The sequence below is a fragment of the Miniopterus natalensis genome, chromosome 1 (assembly GCF_054644295.1).
Source record: "Miniopterus natalensis isolate mMinNat1 chromosome 1, mMinNat1.hap1, whole genome shotgun sequence".
NCBI classification, from domain to species: Eukaryota; Metazoa; Chordata; class Mammalia; order Chiroptera; family Miniopteridae; genus Miniopterus; species Miniopterus natalensis.
In genome coordinates, this window is record NC_142081.1 from 166,857,906 (window position 1) to 166,878,149 (window position 20,244).

The window sequence follows — 20,244 nt, forward strand, 5'->3', positions numbered from 1 at the left end:
TAGGATTAGTCCTTTACCCATGAATATTTAACTAGAAAACTGGTTAAATAGTTTTTGTTTTTTTTAACAGTTAGCCACTAATAGTTTTTCTAAGATTACCATGCTCAAAAAACCTTGACTCTAGAAATGTTCTTTGTTTATGAGACAAGTAAATTTAAGTCATTTGGTCACTCTGAACTTATTTTTGCATTTTAAGCCAAAGCTGCTCTTATAAATATTTCCACTTTGGATAAATGTTTTTGACTCACCTAAATATTAGATCCAAAGTCAAATGTTCTGACAGAAAATTCCTACCACTATTGCCATAGGCGACTCATATCGTTCATTTGGAGTATTATAATAGCCATCTGATCTCTACTCTCTTCCTTAAGTTCGCCCTAAGCACTCCAACGACAGTGCTTGTCACAGAATGAAACTCTGACAATGTCAGAAGGCACTGCAATGTAGGGAATGAGAGTGAGAGGTTCGGTCTTGGTGTTTCTACATACTACCAATGTGTTGAAGCCATCTATGACTCAGTTCTCCTCTCCGTGAACTGGGAATAATAATAATGTAGAGCACATAGGACTATTAATGGGATTAATGGTTTGTAAGGCACACACATCAGATCCTGGCAATTTTTAACCCACCAAAAAATGTCAGGTATTAGTCTTAGCACCGTGTTCTTAAAATCTGCAATCATTCCCCAGTGGATACAGAAGGCAATTGGGGACTCCAGCATGGAATTTCCACAAATTGGCTTTAAAATATAGGCTACATCCTTCTTACTCCCATACCCATCTATATTTTACTTTTTATACATTTTGTTGAGATAGAATTCATATACCATAACATCAGACCTTCCAAAGTGTGTACAATACAGTGACTTTTAGTATAGTCACAAATTTGTGTAACCATCACAATGATCTAATTTTAGAACAATTCATCACCTTGCAAAGAAATCTCATACTCTCTGGCAGTCATTCCACTATCCATTCACTAGCCCTCCACAGCCTTTACTAAGTGCTATACTACATTTGTCTCTCTAGATTTGCTTTTCTGGACATTTTTATATAACTGGAATCACACAAGGCATGGTCTTCTGTGTTTGGCTTCTTTCACATAGTGTCATGTTTCAAGGTGAATCCATGTTGTATGTAGCACATGTGAATACTAGATGCCTTTTTTATGGCCTAGTAATATTGACCTGGCCATTCATTGACCTGTTGATGAACATCTGGGTTGTTTCCAGTTTTTAAATATCATGAACCATGTTGCCATCAACACTCGTCCAAGTTTTTGGGTGGACATTTGCTTTCACATTCTTTGGAGTATACACCTAGGACTAGAATTGCAGGGTATGGTAGCTCCAAGTTTCACATTTGTAGAATTCCAAAACTGTTTTTCCAAAGTCGAGACACCATTGTTCAGTCTTGCTAGTAATACATGAAGGTAGCAATTTCTCCACAAACTCACCAGTACTTATTACTCTCTGTCCTTCTTAATTTAAGCCCATCCAGTGGGTGCAAAGTGATATGATATTCTATACTTTTTCACTCACTGTGTACTCTCACCTCTGGCATTTATTTCTGCTGTTCTCTGTTTTCAACAGTCTGACCCCTTTTTTCCTACCTAATCGCCTGCTGAGAAGTTGATCATCTGTTCTTCCTTGAAGCAGTTAAAAATCTCACCTACCTCAAGGGGCATAATGCAATCTACCACTGAAAAAAACCACCTTCCACATACTCCTATAGCACAATAATCTTTATTAAAGAATTTTCATTGTTTTGCTTTATAACAAAAGCAAATGCCATATTTTTATCTATTTCCTCAGCAGACTGAACTTCGGAAAAGGAAGGATAGTGATTAACAGAGTGCTTTGCACAGAGAAGACACTTAGTGTTTGTCAAATGAACACTGAGCAGTCATTCAGTCCAATGACCAGGGTAATGAGCCCCCTTTTGAACAAGGCACCTCAAATGTTTTCCAATAAAATACTAAGACTTTCCAAAAAATAATGTGTTCTTCTTAGATTATCAAAAGGTGAACTGAATTGACATTTCACATTTGTTAATAATATGTTTACCTGTTAGACTTCCTCACTTGATTCCAGTTTTCTTAAGGACCATTATTATCCCAGTGCCCAGAACAAATCCAGACCATAGAAAGGACGTGGGCTTTTGTTTACTGAACCTGTTGAATCACAATGAAGTGACGGTTGTAGTTTATTCTCTCCCCGCCTCCCCCAGCAAAGGGCAATCTTGCAAAGGCTAAGATCTTCCAATAAGATACCAATGCTGTTCTGCACCCAATATTCTCTAAGAAATTCTCTCATCATTATTTCTCTCCTTTTCAGCAATAAAGGCTGTTGTTACTCACTGACTCACCTCTCCCTCTGGGTAAGACATTGCATCAGTTCCCTCACATGGATTTCCTCCTTCCCTCATTTTATCCATGTGCATGAGGCACAGAGTAGACAAGTAATTTGCCTTAGGTCCCACTACTGATTAGTGGTGCAGCTAAAGTTTGAAGACAGACAGGCTGTTTTTCTGGAAAACCTTAGGTCTCCCTTTGATATGTTCCAAATTTTACAGATGCATCCAAATATCCAGACTGAAATGTAGAAGCACTGATTCTGAAAACTTAAAGTTGTTCAGAACTCCATGGTAGATAAATATTACCTCATATTCTTCTACCCAGCCTTTTATTCCTTTCCTTAACCCCAGTCTCACATTTTATCTCTAAGTACTCAATAATTAAGTTAACTTTTAGAGCTGTACAGTGTAAAACATGGCAACTGATTACTCTTGGATAATCTCAAAATCATGGCTAAGAATGACTTAAAATTTTACAAAAGGTATTGTTGTACATATTATACAATGAATATAGGACTTTTGAAGAATTCAAAGGACACCTACATCTCTATCAGGCAGAGAAACAGAGCCACCTACCAAGTGCCATGCTTCAAGAAAGCAAATCACGCATTCGCTGAATATATGGACTCACATATCGTAGTCTACTCTTTCCGGTCCCAATGTGATAAGCTCCTTTGGCTTAATCCAGTTCCACACACTGCTCCATATAGAACCATTCTTGCAAACATTATTACTGAGAAAGCTAATGAAGTTGGCACGGTTAAAATAGATAATAGATGGCATTCATACGTCAAAGATTTCTTCAAGGAATACCATATTAGAGGACATTATTGACAGGAGGCTTGAATTCTCAATTTATCTTTTATGCCCAGGATGTTTGATTGGCTTGTTTGAACAGTAATAGCATCACCACCAAAAACCACAAGTCATTGGATACATGAAAGAAACAATACGTTTTCTCTCAACACTACTAATTGTACCCATATTTCTAATGGAATCTTCAAAGAAATCTTTGACATTCAATACTTCAAAATTTTTATTTGGATACTCAGATTCCTACTACAAAAACGATAGTATAGTTTTTAGACTTTTCAAGAAAAAAATCATACTCCGAGTTCTGCTGGTGGCTTAGTGCATAGATACATTTTGGTAAATCACGTGTTTTTTTAAAAAAAAAAGAATATAAGCACAGGCAGTGGATTAATTTAGCAATTTGTCTCTATGCACTCTCAGCAGTCATTCTCCTCCTGCACCACATGTACTATTTCATTGTCTTTCTTACCCCAACTCCTCCCATTTCCTTAATGAGAAGAATTTCCCCTAATTTATTTACATTGTCCTCTAATATTGCGCCTCTTCCCTGAACAGAAGGAGGGAAGGAAGGAAGGAAGGAAGGAAGGAAGGAAGGAAGGAAGGAAGGAAGGAAGGAAGGAAGGAAGGAAGGGAGGGAGGGAGGGAGGGAGGGAGGGAGGGAGGGAGGGAGGGAGGGAGGGAGGGAGGGAGGGAGGGAGGAAGGAAGGAAGGAAGGAAGGAAGGAAGGAAGGAAGGAAGGAAGGAAGGAAGGAAGGAAGGAAGGAAGGGAAGGCATGTGATAAAGATTAAAAGTAGTAGCAAACACTATCAATTCAAAATCCCAGAAATCCTTGGAATAGAGAATTAATGGATCAATATATTCACACATTCATTCATCTGACCAACAAATATCTACCGAGAGTCAGACATGCATTAGACATTGGAGTACCTCTCTGAAACAGACATAATCTTGTGTAATTTACTAAACTTTGAATATTGTGTTTTCCCCACTATCCTGACACCCATCGTCCCCTTTGTTCCACAATAATTGTTTTTTCTCAGTGAAACTCTACACTAAAACTCTGCTGTGTCTATGATGTGCAACAAGCAGGACTTGTCATGGACAGGAGCAAAGCAGTAATAAGTCTAACTTCTTAATTGTCTTAACAATCAAATCTCTAAGATGTTTTTTAAAAATAAAGCTTATAAATAATTTTAGCACATTGCAATTAAGCTACCTACTAATTATTTTTAAATAATACAAAAAATGTATTGCATTAGTCCCAGCTATTTCCAGCACTCGAAGTTCATTTCAGCTGCATCTGTGGCATCACGACAGATGGTATGGTCCCTTAAAGAGTTTTCTTTTAATATGAAAATGTGTGCTAAATGTGGATAACATGCTTAATCTCTTTGAAACAACAGTTTTATGAGCTTCCTGTCCAAAGTTTAATTGGCTCTTCCACACTCTGTCCCCTTTTTAAACTTGCAGTTATTTCCATCTTCATTTGGGTTAAGAAACAGGTTGAGATGTATCTTTTTAAAACATTAGCTCGTCAGCAAAGAGTAGAACTGTCTCCTGTGTTCTGCCAAGGAGAGTAAATTGCTTGGAAAGATGTCAGCAATGAAAAACTGTCAATAACTTTTTTGGCTGCTGTTGTTCAAAACATTTTATTAGTATTTGATCGGTGTTTTTAAAACAGATGAAAATACACTCAGGATTTATAAGCTTTGGAAACAAATGGTTATATGTAAAGCCAAAACCTGTTTCTTTCCCATTATACTGTTTTCATTCAAAAGTGTGAATCTATATTTGAACCTGTGGCATTACATTTTTCAATATGAGATACGTTTCATCTGGATCCCATCCAGAGAGCTTTAATAATTAAGGTAACAGTGAAGCATCTCATAATATTGAGAAGAAAGCACAAGCCAAAGATTTAGGAGACCTAGATCTAACGATCATGGTAGTCAAATTCCCTAGGTCTCAGCTTTAAAAAATATGGAGATGATAATTCCTGCCTGATTATTTCAAGGGGTGGTTGTTAATATAAAAGAAAATCAAAGTGCCCAGCCAGGTGTGGCTCAGTGGTTGAGCATCAACCTAGGATCCAGGAGATCGCAGTTTGATTCCCAGTCAGGGCACATGCCCGGGTTGTGGGCTCCATCCCCCGTCGGGGGCCTATAGGAGGCAGCCAGTCAATGACTCTCTCATCATTGTTTTTATTTCTCACTCTCCCTCTCCCTTCCTCTCTCTGAAATCAATATTTATTTAAAATAATAAAATAAAATAAAGTCTAAATAAAGTCTTACAAATTAAAAGTATCCTATAAGTTTAAATGCCTTTGTGTTATAGACATACAGTATCAATAAAAACCTACCAAACAATCTTAAGATAATTGGACAATTTTATTAAAACCCATCAAAATGTATTAAATGCAAAGAGCAAGATAGGAATGTGTGAATAGAGTACATGCTACATGCTCATCTATGTAAAAAATATGCTTAGAAATACCAGGAGAAAATACACTAAAATGTTAACTGTGGTTCTCTTTAGGTAAAGTAACAATGCAAAAATATTATTTTCTACTTTAATCTTTTTAATATTTTTTTCAAATTTTCAATAGTGTTATAAGAAAAATATTGATGAAAACCTTGAGAATTATCTTTCTTTTCACTTATATTTCGCATAATTGATTTACTAGTAATGAATATAGAATTTAAACTCTCTCTCTCCATTAATGGTAAATCAAGATTGCATTATTTTCACTGAAATACTCACAATCCTAGCCTGGATCTCTCTGTTAAATATATTATTTGCATCTCCCATCCATTATGAAATGAAGAGAATATATTCTATCTTACACAGTTTAAAAAAAAAAAGTTTTCAAGATTGTTCCTTCTTTTCCCCTACTAAAAATGTCAATTATCTCTTATTTAATTTTCCATGTGAATCACCGTTTTGAATTTAGATTTTCCTCCCAGAGTGTGCCATGCTTCAGCTTTTGTAATGCTCCTAAACGCTACCCAGGAAGAGCAGCCAGTGTCTTACATGCTCCTGGGATCCACAGACAAAACAAGCGCATAGAGTCTTTACTCCTTTAACTCACAAATGATGATAGAATAACTCTCATACTGAGGAACAGAAAATGTGAATTGAAAACTTAATTTTGTAGATGATGCCCTCCCAAAAGTAGGTATAGCAGGTGTGAAATGATTTTCAATAGTTTTATGATACTAGTAAGGTTGAAAATTGAAATCCGTATGCTTCCTTATATTATCTTCTCCTGACAATAATGTCAGGCACTAAAAATGTCACTGACATTAAGGTTTGGTGTCAGAGACTATAGGTCCTTCTCTTATAGCCTTAGATGAAGAGTTCGAGATTTTAAAAGTAAAAATGAGGTTGGGAAAGTGAATGCTTGACAATTAGAAAGATAATTTTTTCCTAATATTTATCAAAGGAAATACTTCAGAAGAGTAAAAGGAAATTGAAATGTGCCTCATGCATTTTTTTTTTTTTAAATTAATGTTCCTCTTCCTTCCCATATAAATGCCATGAAAGGCACTGGGCTGACTCTCTCAATGGTACCTGTGTTAGCCACACTGAAGTTAATTGAACTCAAAAGAAAAGTCCTTCCGTGCCATAATCTAATTCGAACGTTATGAAGTGCACTGACTAATGAATGAATAAGGCACTCTGAAACCCATATAAAATATAATGTATAATTATCTACCATTAGGAGGGCATATCAGAAGTTTTACCTCCATTTTTTAAACAATTGACTTCGGGCCAGTTTCTCCTTTTGTTTCCCGTTTCTCATCTTGCTCTGGCTTGTGTTCAGAATGCCCACTGACTTGCAGCAGGATCCTTGCATTTGGCTGAGCTTCAACAGTTGAAAACAAGAGACTGAGCAGACCCTTACTGCTTCTGAATGTCTCTAAAATAACAAGGCCCCACCTTCAAGCTATGGCTACCTTACAGTGTTTTCCTCAGGAGCACCAAGCCACTCTGTACAAAATGTTCTAGACAATGTATTCCAAGTGTAAAGATGTTTGCTTACTTTTTTTCTGGATTAAAAAAGAAATTCTGTTATTATGTATATATTATTTCATGTGATCATTAAAATATTTTGTAAAATGCTTAGGGTAGATACATGTTTCTCCATTGTGCAGAGGAGAAAATATGAGGTAGGGTTATTAGCCATTTAATAACTCCTAGTTCCATCACCAGTTTCCGTATGTAAGACCTCCAAAAGGATGCAGCATTACTTAAGGGAGTTTTACATATCATTACAGTACACTTAAGTATTGTCTGTAGAATAGAGGTATTTCTCACACATGTGTGTACTATTATTTTAAAATATATTTAAGTGCTATAGTGATTAATAAATCATATGCCACTATTACTATAGTTATAATATTTTTACATTATGTAAAATCCTATTCAGTGGATATAAAAGAACAATTATTATTTTATGTGATCTTACTCAAAATTATTTTCTGGTATTAAAGAAAAGTCTTAGTGTGTAAAGAAATTGAAAAGCACTGAATTATCCCATGCTGATAGAGAAATTGTCACAATGGGAAATAAAAAAAAAAAGGTTACTGAAAAGATGGATTATATCCCAGATATATTCTAGCTACTGAGGCATTCAAGAGGGACTCTACATCCAAATATTTTTTCATCGACTCTCATTTTTTCTATATGAGATAAGTTATAAAATATGTCACTCCCAATTGAGACTTTTCCCAAAGACCAAGAGCCCCAAGGTCTAAATAAACATAACTCATCCTTAAAGAACTAATTTAAGTAGAAAAATAGGCCTTACCTTCCAGTGTGGTGTTGCAGAATTAGTAAAGTCCTGAAAGATGCCATTCTAGGAGACATTTTGCACTGGTTCAGTGAAGACAAACTGTGAAAATAAGGGAACTTTTCTCATTATAATAGCAGTAACTTCAGTAGCTATGATAGTGATACAGATAAGAAGCCATTGTTATTAATGGTTGAGGGGAGGAATCATTTGAAAGAATCTACACATTAGAATTCTCTAATGTATTAATAAAATATTGAATGAAGCCATTTTAATTTCCATTTATAATACTACAATATTTACTATTTTCTTAGGCTTACAGGGATGTTATATTAAATCATGACAGAAGAGAAGACAGATATGGAAAAATATGGTATAAAAGGAAGAGTGAAATAAAATAGATGACAGACCCTGAAAGAATACCTATGGATGATAGGTAACAATGGGAGGTGAAGACAAAGAATAGTGATAGCTCCTAGAAGAAACAACCACTCTGCTTCCCATTTACGTATAATTCTGTCTTCCGGTTATATAGCAGCTTCTCAACAGTAAACATGATTCTGATCCCACCTATTCCCTGAAAAAAAGACAGTACAGTCCTTCAGTTTATATCCCACGCTGCTGCCAAGTGCTTTTCAACTTCAGATTTTGCAGTATTTTTTTTTTTTTTTAATATATCTTCATTGATTTCAGAGAGAGGAAAGGAGAGGGAGAGAGAGAGAAACATCAATGATGAGAGAGTCATTGATCGAGCCCGCAATCGGGGGATGTGGCCTGACCAGGAATCGAACCCCGATCGCCTGGATCCTAGGTCGATGCTCAACCGCTGAGCCACACCAGGCCAGGCAGATTTTGCAGTATTGAAAGCTATTTTTGTTTGTGTTCTTCAAAACTTGATATATAAATAATGCAATAACTTAGCATTGCCTTGAGTAACTTTGAATAAGGATTCCCATCAGATAGGTGAGAATGAAATGAAGCCCATTTTCACATTTAAGATATGCCAAAGAAATAACTGTTTGAGAGATTTAATGTCTCTTTTCCTTCAGGCAAAGGTTAAGTTCATAGAACATGATAAATATTTTAAGTCTAAAAGCAGTCACCTAACATTTAATTAGTCCTGAAGATATGAGGTGACTCTTACAGTATTATATTAAAAACAGTATAATTATCATTACATCACATCTAAAACAAGATATATTTAGGCATTACAGCTGTATAATGAGGTCATAATGACTAATAATATTAATAATCATAGTTAATATATAATTTCAAGAGACAGTCATACATCAGTTCATGCTGTGGCATTCTTATTAAAAAGAAAGTCCCAAAATAATTTAGAAATTATAAAGTGGATTTGTAGAAATGACAAGGAAGTGTGATTACTTCATTGGTAGCAGAGATCAAGCCAATGATTAATATGTCTACTCTTTTCATCATAGATATTATCAAATTGTTAATTTTCTTCTTGTTCAATAATTATTAAGTAAAAATTATGTTATTTTTTAAAATTAACATCCACTTAGTTTAATTTATGGGTAAAAGTGTGTGCACATTTAAAGTTAAAAAAAACATGTATAATGGAGAGAGTTGAAGTTGAGAAAAGCTACTAAAGATTCTAGAGTCCACGGCACAAATAAACATCTGTATAAAGATTATTGGAGATAGGGGAGTGACCAAATCTCACCACTGGAGTTAGAACCTTAACCCTGGCAAGCCACTTTACAGAAAAGTTACAGTAATTTCCATTCCCACTGGAGGCATTTGAGAGAACTTATCGCTACACACAGCATTACCAGCCATGGATGATGCTGTATTTTTCCCCCCTAACTCCATTGGTTAAAACTATATTACATTATTATTTAATTTCCATTTTCTTGATATGTAGTGAGACTGAATAATTTTTTGTGTATTTTAATGCTAAAGTGATCTTACTTATTTTGAATTATATTTATATCAATTATCTATTTTCCTCTTTAGTTAATTTATTTTTCATCATTTGGAAGGAGGTCCTGTTCTAGTATCCATATTGACTTTATTAATTATAAGTTTGCATTTTTCTTTATTTGTGAATCATTTATATTGTCTATTGACATAAAAATATTTAATTTTAAGCACTTAAATATGTCTACATTTAGACAAATTAAACATGTCTTTATGACTTTATTTTTATACATAGCTTCATTTATTCGAATTAAATATTTGTGATCACAAAATTTTAATCTTGAGTTTTTACAAATGCTATCTCACAACCATATTTCAACGTTATGCATACTTCTTTAGGAACCTCAGTTATAACGTTAGGTTTTGAGAGAAGATGAATAACATTTTGGATTATACTATCTGGTAAGCTTCTAGAATGTATGTATTATGTGGATCCAACTTAAAAAAGAGCAATATAATTTGCATGCCGGGTCAAGACAAATATTTGTTATGAAACTTGATAAACATAACTACATTCTTTCCCAAAAGACGTACCATCATATCTCTAAAAGAACACCTTCTGGTAAGGTCATTTGTTTTTTCTAAAGTTGGAAGCATATTTAGGTCTGTTCAAGTACCACATGCATGACTGAATTGCTGGAGTTCTGCACCACAAAGCATGAGGAATAAAATCTTAGCCAGGAGTATTCTTAGAACAGATGTTGTTGGTTGTCTACCTTAACTTTTTCTGTCAAATGTATGATTCTGAATACTTATGCTTCTTGGATGGTCCTGACAGAATGAGTCAGTTGCAAAATGTATCAACAGTTAACTTAGTTAATTGAATAAATAGGTGGGTTCTATTAATATTCTTTACTTAAGATTGCATACAACCTTCCAAATGCAATAGTATTTCTTTTCTTTTCATAGTTGATATCAAAATGCACTTTCTGACACTAGTTAAAGAAAAATAGCAAGTGATATTTCAAACACCCACTGGTTTGGAATAAAGAAACCATAACACAGAAAGAGATAATTTCATATTTACTAGGGCAATAGCATATGAATGCAATTTTTTTCTAGCAGCTTATTAATGTGTTTACAATATATGCTTAATGGAAATGTGGTTTCTTGAATGTAAGGGTGGTGTCTTCATATTTGTCAAACTGATTCTTATCACAAAACTTGAAGAAGAATAGTATCTAAAAAAATTGCTAAAAAATACATAAAAGAAGGACTGAAGTCATAGTCTAATTTATTACCCTTGAATAGAAATATGACAGTTTACAAGAGAATTTCCACTCATTCTGATCTCACAGTAGTTTTTTAACTCCAGACTTTGAAGAACTTTGATAATCTTAGGCAAACAAGGAGCTGATATAATTTGACACATAAATACTTTCTAACCACAGTAAATTATTGATAGTAGACTGATGAATGTCATGATAAATCTTATGATCTTGGCTAGTGTCAATGTAAATTGAGAGCACAGCAAAGATAGAACAGTAGTGATGCCTTAAACCAATTGCTTCCCTCACATACTTCTGTAGATTTTCAAACTCAGGATGGGAGTATATTGAGGAAAAACTAGACCTGGAAATTAACTAAGCAAAATTTTTAAATACTAATAGGTATTAAGTACTGACATTATGCCAAGAGCTCTGACTGTTACCTGTATATTGACTTTAATCCTGACAACACCATACGTGACAGACACTATTATTAATTCCTTTTTGCAGATAAGAAAAGGTAGATCTACATAGCTGGACAACTGTCTCAAAGAAATTTACAAAATTAAATTTGAATCCACATCTGTCTTATTCCAAAACCTATGATTTTAACAACTGCAGAAAAAATATACTAAAGTGTGTGTATGTTATTGCTAGACTTGTCATTTTTCCTTTGTGAGATTTTTCTTTATGCTAAGATTTCGTATCAGAACAAGAGCTTGAATTACAAATCTCTGATTGCTCTAACAGGGGGCAGGAAAAAAGGCTTTTAATAGTTTCATGATATATGATTAGAAACAAAGCCTCTCTCAAAAAAACTGTTGAACAGAAATGTTTATCGCTTACATGTGTGACTAGAGAAATATGAAAAATATTTTTGATAAATTTTAAAAATGCACAGATATTCAGAGCAGAAATGCATGAATCATTTTGATTTTGGAAGCCTGATTATGAGATTGGAGCAATCGACACGCCATCTCAGTCTTCTTGTGTGTCTCCACCCATCTCTCGTTCATTTATTTAACAAACTAAAAGTAAGGTTCTGTTAAGCAATGTGGACAAAAAGAAGAATAAAACACATTTCGTTATCTTAAGACAAATGTTTATCTAATTACAACAGAATAGGATAAATACTTAAAAGGAAATGTAAAGACAGCAACTAAGTTCTGTGCTGTGGAATAATTAATTAAGTAACTGTTTCTATATAACACATTTGAGGACCCTTTCACATAAGTACTGGGTGAGATCAAACTGAAGTTCATAAGGCACAAAGAGTGGAGAACAAAGAATGGAAAACAAAGTCGCCAACGACACATATTATGTGTCCGCAGTTACAGTGACATACTCATTACCTCTGCCCCAAACCCACAAACACACCCAGCTGCCACCAAATTGCACTGTTTGCATAACCAAAAGCTATAACACATTGATATCCAAAAGTATTTCAAACAAATATTAATACAAGTATAATACAGTGTATGAATTACACTCACAAAACCTTATATTTGAGTTTTCAGTGAAGCACCGATAAAGGAAGATTTAGAACAGCAAGAAAGAGTTTTACTTTAGTAAGGCAGACTAGGTAATTCGCACTAACCCTTCTACCGAGACATGTAGAAAATATGAACAAAAGAAAATGTATCTTCTTGAAAGCTTTAGGAGGCTTTTTAAAAAGTGAAAATATATAGGGTCAAGATCCAGAAGAATAAATAAATGCGGAGAGGAGAAGGGCAACTTCAAGAGGATGAGCAGCCGTTTAAACAGTGTGATACCTGGCAGGAAATTTGAGTCCAGGAGCTTTCCATAAGTAGAGGTTTCTGACAGCCCACCATACATATCCTCACTGGATTTGGACTCAAAGGAGAAGGGAAAATAGACGTAGTCCCTTCTGGAGACTAATCTAGAGACAAGAGACAAGCCTCAAACGCTCTCAGTCACTGACATTGGAAAATTGTGTTTCTGTTTTCCCTGGCTACCTCACAGACACAAACATAAATCTTCAGAAGGCTCCAATTTTAAAACATAATGACTGGCTTTTAATTAAAAGTAATCAGACAAGAAAATGATAAAACAACAGACATTAAAAACAGTCCCGTGGATGATTCAGATAATAAATTTATTAGAAAGAATTCTAAAAATAACTATGCTGAATATGTTAATAGAGTCCAAAGACATTTAAGAATTTCTACAGGGAATTAGAAATCATCAACCATAAACAACTAAAACTAAAATAACTTTTAGCTAAATAAATAGCTCCATGGATTATTTTAACATTAAATTAGACATAGCCAAAAAAGAATGTGAACTGAAACATAGGAGATAGAGCTTGAAGAATAAAGATCCCAAGGCATCATATATATATATATATATATATATGATTCTTGGCCTAGTAAGTTCTGTAGTTTAAAAGTAAAGGAGCTGACAAGAAGAGCTACTGGACGCAGGGGTCTCAGATGAAAGGGTCTGTGATGCTGTTTTGCTCATGATTTCTATCCTTTCATGTGGGTAGTAATGAAGTGGTTATGGCTGTTGGTTCTTGCTGTAGGAGTGTTTCTCTCTCACACACACACACACAGGCCCTCTTGGGACTCCTCTTTCATGGGCATGCTCCCCGCAGCCACATGGTTTATAGCCAAGCTGGACTCCACGCATGGACTAATGGACTCTAATCAGCGTGAATGCTGAGCCACACCGGCTGCAACATGGAACAGAAGCCTTGGACGCTGGCCTTGTTTCTGGCTCTGTTGGAATCCCAGCTGCAGCTTTTCCAGGACTGGCTTAAGGGACAGGGGGCTTTGGAAACTGAGGAATGTAACTCCATGTCAATAAAATCTTCCACATCCCATCATCCCATGCGAGTCCTAGAAAATTCATTTTCTGAAGACATCGTAAGGACCTCAGTCCCACTCGTGTCTGGGAAATCTGGCCCATTAATTCCTCCAGGGTCAGTTGTTTGAGCCAAAACCAAGCACCATTGTTATTTGCAAGGATGCCTGACACACAAACTATGGCTATTCAGATTTGGGGGTTTGGCAGAGACATTTTCTTGAAAATGAAGAAGTGAGCCTACCATGTTGAGAAAAGCAAGTGACAACTATGTTGCCAAGAATTTAAGCAAAAAAAAAATTGAATTTAAGAAAATGTGTAGGCATTCCCATGAACTTAAAAGTTCCCAAGAGGTAAAGAATTGTCTGATAAGATCAAAGGTAATATTAAGGAAGGTTTTATATATATCTATATATCTATATCGATATCTATCTATCTATCTATCTATCTATCTATCTATCTATCTATCTATCTATAATCTTCTCCTGAGGATATCTTTTCAATTGCTTTTCAGAGAGAGTGGAAGGGAGAGAGAGAGAGAGAAACATCAATGTGAGAAAAGCACGTCAGTCGGTTGCCTCCCGAATGTGCGCCTTCCGCACACACCCTGACCGGGCTGGAGACGGAGCCTGCAGCCTAGGTAGGTGCCTTTGGCCAGAATCCAATATAGGATCCTTCAGTCCGAGGGCTGACACTCTAACCCCTGAGCCAAACCGGCTAGGGCAGGAAGGTGATATTTTTATATTTGATTTATATAATGAAATGTGCCAACATTTGGAAGATTCCCCTAATTCAATGCATAGATCTTTTCCAAGGGCCAATGTATGATGTTACAAACTAATTCACAAGGGGGTGATGCAATCAGAGGAGCGCAAGGTAGGCAGTGGATCTTACCACACACAATGTACAAAACGTTACCGATAGTGTTTAATATTTTATATAACAATTGACCTTTAAGAAATTACTGCATTGCGTTTTGATGTAGAATCAAAGAAGGATATTTCAAAATATGTGGAAAAGCTATTGAAATATTTTTGTACTTTCCAACCTCATATCCGTGTGAGGCCAGATCTTCATGTTCTACAAACTAAAATAATATATTGTAGCAGGTTGAACCCAGAGACATAGAAAAATCCATGTATCTCCTACTATACCAGACATTACAGCGAGCTGCAAAACAAATTTTTAAATCATTTTATCACTATTTTTGTGTTGAGATTGTAGTTATTTTATTTAAAATATGTTTTAGGGTATCATTGTGAGTTTGTTATCATTCATATTTTAAAATTTTATTTTAACTTCCTACACAATAAATATTGACATATATATCTCATGTGAATAAAACTTTTTGTGCTACTCAACAATTTTTTAAGACTAATGGGTCCTAAAAGCAAAGGTTTTGCGTACCATTGCCCTAGTGAAAGCCTTTTTGTATCTTCTGGATTTTGTTTTGTTTTTATAAATTTATTAAGATACAGAGACAAAAATTACCTTTTATTTCCTATAATCCCTGCTGTTCATAATCCAAATTCATGTCTTATTTCTTATTTTAAGAACATTAATAAAACTTACACCATAAAATTATCCGTCGGAAGCCCTGCACTGATGGTAGAAAATCAATTTGGTGAGGTTTATGTAAAGTACAGGCCAAAGTAAAGGGGCAGTGATATGATTATGACTCTTCCTTTGTGTCTTTCTCATGAAGTATTATGTGAAATTAGAAGAGTTGCACTGTGGATTTCTCCTCTGGATGAGATTATCCACCCATTTCCATCTCCTTATCTACTGGGAGCTGCTTGCAAATTGTTAAAGTGATGGGTTGCATAGCTAATGTATTTATTCAGAAAGAAAAGGAATTGCTTTTGACATACATTAAGAAAAAAGGTTCTGATGTTTTCTTAGGATTAAGCTTATTTTTGTTCCCCTCGTTTGGTGATAGTGACTTTTCAGCCTATTTGTTTTTTTGTGGAATTTTATTTTGTTTTTGTTTCTGTAATTTTTAGACTCATTGCATTTTTTAAAACAACCTCTCTCAGTTTGTGTTCTGGTTTAAATTTTAAAGAATTCATTGAGGAATTTACTGTGCCCTGATGACTTGCTACAGAGCTAGTTTCAGGGGAAAATGAATTCATTTAAGTTACCTAATTTCAGGCAAATTCTATTTACCATTCTCCTCACAGTCTGACTCCTTGTAGAATGGGAATATTGGATGAGTTTGAAAGTCACACCTAATGTCTATCGCAGACAAAAAAAGCTGCCTAAAAGCAAAAGACAAAAAGGCTTTAAAAACATTGGAACAACTAACATAGAAAAATAATTGATACAATGAGTTTTAAAATATGGTATTCAATGTATAAAATTCAAGAACAAATTCTTACAGATTTGCAAGGATATCCTCTGACAAGTTCAAAAGCTGAAAGTAGATGGAAAGTGTTCTCAGGGAATATGGCCTTCAGCTCTGACGCTCAGATCAACAGATCCTTAAGGAATAAAGGGCCTGCCTGTTTCTAAGCCTAATAAGAGTAAAGGATTTTTTTCATCTTATTACTCAAACTTCTAAATTATATTAGAAATTAATATCTCTAAAGATGTTCATGATATGTTCTCTTCTATTTTTAATTATCTACCAGAGACCCTGGCACATAGGAGACCTGAAATGTATGATTGTTGAATAACAACATGAATTAGTTCCACGTTAGTTTTCTTTGCTTAACTTCAACATGTAAAAAAACCCCACAAATTATGCACCCAATATCCAAACTGTTTGTTTCTTCTTCAAGAAATCATTGCCTGTCCAAAACCGATCCTGAAAATATCCACAGCATCTTCATTCTGTTCTGCTCTAATTCTGACTGTTTGATGTAAAAACTAAATACATGCGTGATCTGGAACTATCGCAGCAGTGACCTTTGGCGACTATACTCAGCCATGTGAGCATTTAAGTAGTAAAAGGTTAACACCACAACAGGAGGAGGCAGGAACTCATTTCTGCCCGCTTACTATAGAAGCGGCAAGTGACAGCATGTGGCAGAGTGCAGCTCAGAAGAAAAACTGTGCCAGGGCTTTACAGAATAAAATGGCCAAGGCCCCAGACGCACAGTAAAAGCTGCCTAGAGAAAGGGTAGGGGGAACCATTTTTCTGAAATCTTTTGAAATTCTGCCCTTTAAGTCTTTTGTGGGACTTAAGGCTGTCAAAATGGCATAGTAGACACAGCATAGTGGGGGAAAATGATGGAAGAGTATATCTCACACGTGCAACTTGGTGCTGAGGAAGTTTTGGGTAAAGAGTGAACTTTATAGCCGTGGAGGGGTAGACACCGCTTGCTGTGAGGGCCTCGCATTTCCAGGCTCAGCTGATGGTCACTTTTGGTATAATAGTGGATAGACATGAGAAGCAACTTTCAAACTCATTCGATGTTCCCATTCATCAATAAGCCGTGAAGGCACAGCTCTATGCCTTGCAACTACACTTTATAAAATAAGGAAAATAATATCACACAGTTGATCTTGCCAGTCAGGTTGGAAACTTAGAGCGATCTGTTCAGCTCACAGTGAGGAAAGGTTTACTCTGCACAGCCAGCAAATGCAAGCTGAGATTAGACTTTACCTAGGAGTGGGGGACCTGGAAGGAACTCCTAAAGCACAGAAATAAAGACCACAGGGCTGAAACGAAAAGCCTAAAATATTCACAAGATCAGAATAGCTTTAGTCTAAAACTCTAGGACTAAATTATTTAGAATAAAGATAAATTGTAATAAATAAGTCAAAAATAAATTAAATTATCACAATTAATGATTACAAAGAGTACTTCGTACTAACGAATATATTCTACTTCAAAATTTCCTCACAATTTTAATTTTAAATCCTCCTTTTTAGAAGTTTTCTGAATTTTTCAAGATTGTTTTTGCTTATCACCAAGCACTTCTGGTGACAGATTTAATTTCCCTCATCTAGTTTTATTTTGCTTAGGCAATGTAATCACATTTTATGAGTTCTCAAAGTTTACTTTATGTTGTAACTGATGGTCTTATTTAAATAGTTAAAGTTGGAAAATTTTTAGCTTGTATAAATGAATAATTGAATGAGAAATCAACACAACTATAAATCACTAGTTTCTCCTAATGGTGTACTTGTTTGAGGAACTTTTTCTGTACTAATAAATTAAATTTTATTTAAATAAAAGTGTGTTTATCTTAAACTGCCTAGCATATTTGTTATAATCTAAGGTATGTCTATGTACATCAGGTAGCGCCTTATATTTTTAAAAATATATTTTCCATATACATATATTAGTTTATAGAGTCAATCTTTCAACGTTAGCAAGTGCTAGTAAATACTGACAATATAGATACTACTAACTGTTATAAAAAAGAAAGGCAGGTATTCATGGAAGAGCTTTTACTGGACTTACCTTTATACAGATAAGTATAACCTCTGACAAAGTATAAAAGGCACTGAAGATGCAAAATCAGGCAGAAATTGGAGAGAATTTGACTCTTGAAAGAAACGAGCTACATTGGATTAGACCCACGTTTACACATTTCCCCCCTGAAAGTATTCCCCCATCTGAAGGTCATGGAGTAGCTAAAACTTCAGAAAAATGTCACAGGCTTACTAGGTTGAGGCATCACAAGACAAAGTTTAGGGCTGTCAGACTTCTGGAATTTGAAGGGGAAAAAACCCCCGAAAAGGTAGGGCACACAGGGGAAGCCCCAAGGGCGTGTGTAAAGTGCCCAGAAGCCGTGCATGCATTTCAGGAGCCCGGCAGAAAGCAACGGGTGGCTAACAGCGCAAGAGAGACAGGGATCAGCACACCTTAGATGCTTGGTAAACATGTTGTTTTCCCTGGAAATCAAATAATGGCCATGCCTCCTTCTCAGGCCTAAGGAATGCTCTCCAGGACGACAAACAAGACAGTTCCAGGCCTGTCTTAGGAAGCGCACAGCCAGGATCCCAGCAGCTTCCGAGGGTGCTGGGTTGGGCAGCGGGGACTGACCAAGCCCCTCCCCGCGACAAAAGCTGCAAAGGACTTTGTCAAGGCCCCTTGTTGCTGCTTTCGGCTCTTCGGTTCTCCCTGAACTCTCTCCAGCCGCCACCTGCCGCTCCTCCCCACCGTCACCGCTGTCAGAGCCACAGGACCGTCCTCGGAGCCAGGCCGCAGGGGCCGCTCAGCGTTCATCCCACCAGGCCCGCCGCTGCCACCTCTGTCTCCCAGGTCCCCCTGTCGCAAGGCTTTTCGCGGGTCTCCTAAACAGCAGTCTCTCGGTCCCTTCCTTTGCGTCTTGTCTTCTGGGCTGTTCTCACCTGTATCTGCCGCGAGTAGGACTATGGCTGCAACGACGCAGTCATTCAATAAACACTTTTTCAATGAATGAATAAACAAATAGTATTTTTAAAACATTCCTGTTCTCCGGCCAAAGGTGATCATAAAACGGAGCCAAATACCAGCATTAAAAAGTAATTGCCAATCATTTGTCTCTTCTAACAACAAAATAACATCAAGAGAAAAGGTTCCTGTAAAAGCTGTAAGTACTGCTTAATGACAGTTGTCATGCAATATTTTGTATGTTAAATCGCAAGATTTCCCACGGTTTAATTTTTAGTATTGTCATTCTAATCAGAGTACAATAAACATTGCTTAGCATTTGTATGTAGTATTAGTTTTACTGTATTCATCTGTGCTGTGTCCATAAATGTCACAAATATGTGTTTTCCTCCACGTATAACATTTTTATGCAAATTACATGCTTGTCAAAAAGCCTTCTCAAAGTAAATGGTGAGAATAGATAGCTACATAGAAAATTTCTGTCTTAATATCAATACAAAACAAAATTTTCATTTAAAAAAAAACATTAATAACAAAAATAACACTCTGCTAATTGTCCAAGAAGTATTAGTTTCTTTAACAGGACCCCTAGAGGCACAACAGGGTCTCTACAAAGTAAGAGCAAGTAGAGCAGGAAAACATGACATTTACTACATAGTTTGGCATGTACATTTCTTTTTTTCTCTGGTTAAAATTGCTAAGAAGTCATGAGATTAAAAAAGAGATTTCATTATTTTATTTTTTCAGGACAGACATACTTGAAGTATGCTCAAGTAGCATAATTATATAATTCAGGGCAAGCTCACTATTTTACTTAGAAAACTGAGTCTTGTTTAGGTGAAGAAAAGACAGAAGTAATTTACTCAATATTTGAGAATAAAAGCACTGCACAATTTTAATGGATCTGTAATTGTAATTCCCAAGTATCTTTCCTTCCTCAACTAATTGGGTAATGACATTGCTAGAATTAATCCAAGGTC